At 42.1% G+C, this 3,235-nt stretch overlaps 1 pseudogene; it reads left to right on the plus strand.

The window, feature by feature from the left end:
- The window catches only part of LOC126714410 (receptor-like protein kinase FERONIA), a 3,044-nt pseudogene extending 99 nt beyond the window's left edge, over nt 1–2,945 (plus strand).
- The last annotated feature ends 290 nt before the right edge of the window (nt 2,946–3,235 follow it).

Consider the following 3,235-nt stretch of genomic DNA (forward strand, 5'->3'; position numbering starts at 1 on the left):
GGCAACACGAATCTTTGCACCACAGTCCTACCATGTTTAACTTTCACAACTCTTTACCTCACCTTCTTGCTGCTCCACTTGTCCAACACATTGGCCATTAACTCTCCGTCTCCTTACAAACCAGTCGATAATATTATCCTTAACTGTGGCTCCTCTGACAATTCGACTGCATTAGATGGTCGGACCTGGACTGGAGATGTCAATTCAAAATTCTTCCCTCAAGAACTATCACAAAACCAGGCCTCTCTAGCCACAAACTCAGTTAAGCAATCCTCATCTGCTTCGCGAGTACCCTATACCACTGCCCGCTTGTCTGTCTCCCCATTCACCTACATATTCCCACTCACTACCGGCCAAAAATTCGTTCCACTATACTTCTACCCAGCTACGTACAGCAATTTCGACCGCTCTAATGCCTTCTTCTCTGTCAAAGCTGGAACTTTTACCCTTCTTCGAGACTTCAATGCCTCACTTACAGCAGATGCCGATGGTGATCCGGATGATGCAATATTTAGAGAGTTCTGTATTGACATCATGGAAGATTTGAGGCTGAACATAACCTTCAATCCAAGCAATTCCAATTCATTTGTTTTTATCAACGGAATTGAAATTTTGTCCATGCCTTCTTATCTCTATTACACTCCGTCTGATGATAAGAGGTTCCCTTTAATCGGCGAGGAGTACATGTTCAGCATTGATAACGGAACTGCTCTGGAGACGGTGTACAGAGTAAATGTTGGAGGGAACTACATCTCACCCACTGAAGACACTGGAATGCTTGGGAGCTGGAGTCCGGACGAAAAGTACTTGGCAGATGTTATGTCATCTGTTATACCTGTTAACTCAACTATTGAACTTATGTTCACCAAAATACCTCCGTACACTGCACCGGAAGCTGTCTATCTAACTGCCCGGACTGTGGGGAGGTACAAAGCTGTCAATAAGCTGTACAACCTAACTTGGGAATTTCCCGTAGATTCTGGGTTTTATTACCTTGTTAGGCTGCACTTCTGCGAGTTTCAACCGGAGATTATTGAATGGCATGACCAAGTATTTGTTATTTTCATAGCAAATCAAACCGCTGAGAAAGAAGCCGACGTTATAGTATGGAGTGGGAGTAAAGGTGTTCTGGTATATAAGGATTACGTTGTGGCGATGTTTGGCAAAGAAAGCGAGAAAAAATTGAACCTCTCTATTGCCCTACAAGCAAATCCTGAAGACTGGAGAACTACATACAATGATGCAATCTTGAACGGTATCGAAATCTTCAAAGTAAGCGAGTACAGTGGCAATCTAGCCGGACCCAACCCCGACCCACTTCCGTTGAGAAATTCAACAGAGTCAAAGAATAACAGAACAACAATAATTGTCCTCGCTAGAAAAGTCAGTGGTGGAATTTCCGGCTTCACCATATTGTCAGTTCTCGGATTCTTGATTTTTCGACTGGTCAAGAGAGCCAAAGACTCTGACACAGCAAAGTCCTGCGACTCAACTCTTCCGTCTATTTTGTGTCGTTACTTTTCACTTGTTGAGATTAAACAAGCTACCAACAATTTTGACAACTTTTTCATTGTTGGTGCTGGTGGTTTCGGTAACGTGTATAAAGGATACATTAACGGTGGGGCAACCCCTGTTGCGATCAAACGGTTAAAGCCCGCTTCTCTACAGGGAGAGCAAGAGTTCAAGACAGAGATCGAGATGTTGTCTCAACTCTGCCACCGCCATCTTGTTTCTCTAATCGGATATTGTATCGATAGCAACGAGATGATACTCGTGTACGATTATATGGCTCATGGGACCCTCCGTGATCATATCTACAACACCAATAATCCGCTACTTTCTTGGAAGCAACGACTCAAGATTTGTATTGGTGCAGCACAGGGGTTGAACTACCTTCATACAGGCGCAAAACACACTATTATTCATCGTGATATGAAAACGACAAATATCTTATTAGACGAGGAATGGTTGGCCAAGGTGTCTGATTTCAGTTTGTCAAAATTTGGTCCCGCTATGTCTAAGTCTCATGTCAGCACAGTGGTTAAGGGTACATTCGGATATTTGGACCCTGAATATTTTCGCTTTCGACAACTTACTGTGAAGTCTGATGTGTATTCCTTTGGTGTGGTATTGTGTGAAGTGTTGTGTGGAAGGCCACCAATCATACGTGCAACTGAGGAGGAGCCAATAGGCCTAGCAGCGTGGGTCCTGCAGTACTATCACAATGGAAAGCTTGATCAAGTTGTTGATCCATTTTTGAAGGGGAAATTACACCAAAATGTTTGAAGAAATTTGGCGAGATCACTGTGAGTTGTTTGCTTGTCAATGGAACCAAACGACCATCAATGAATGACGTGGTTTGGGGTCTTGAGTTTGCATTGGAGTTGCAAGAGTGTGAAGAAAAAGATGACATGCTTGATGTGGCAGAAATTGACATGAAGGATGATGACGAGCTTCCTCTCTTCCCTACATCCGATGTTAATGAAAGTGTTGATAGGATTTTTAATTGCAGTGGAGAACTATCAAGAACAAAGAGCAACAGCCAAGTAACTGCAGTAAGCCAGGGAAGTTTTGCTAGTAAGGATTCAGATGGATTCATGTCCTCTAGGGTAGTGTTCTCTGAGACTATGAATCCTAGTGGTCGATAAAAAACGAGAACAAAAAAGTTGTTAGATTGCCTACTAGGCCGCTACCCATTGTCAAGCCTACCTACTGCCAACTTTTGGCGTCCTGGCACAGTCAAATTGCTGAAATCGTTATCAGTAGAGTTTGTGTTTTTATTTTTTAAATTTGTGTTAAGTATGGTTTAGTTTTGGTTATTTTGCTTGGATTGGATTTAATTAAGGTTTTTGCGTTAGATTGGTTTTGATTTAGGTATTGTGATTAAATTGATTTTGGGTATTTGTCTATGCTGTTTGTAAATGGGATTTGATTTTGGGGAACACTGTTTTGAAAAGCCAATATGGTGCCATGAGAGAGAGAGAGAGAGAGAGAGCCCTGCAATTCATTTTTCTTTTCCCTCCCCAAATTCTTTGGTGGAAGGAAAATGTCAAGAATATAAAAAGTCTTAAAACTTTTGTCACAGCTAGCCACATAGTGAGTTGTAAAGAGTGAAGGTCAAATGGTAGCTAGGTCCACACCTTCATTACTTACAACCCACCACATTACGAGTTATGAGAAAATGTATCCCTAGCGTTACTCTTATTTGGCTCGCTCCTCTTGATCTTTTTTTCCC

The sequence above is a fragment of the Quercus robur genome, chromosome 2 (assembly GCF_932294415.1).
Source record: "Quercus robur chromosome 2, dhQueRobu3.1, whole genome shotgun sequence".
Taxonomy (NCBI): Eukaryota; Viridiplantae; Streptophyta; class Magnoliopsida; order Fagales; family Fagaceae; genus Quercus; species Quercus robur.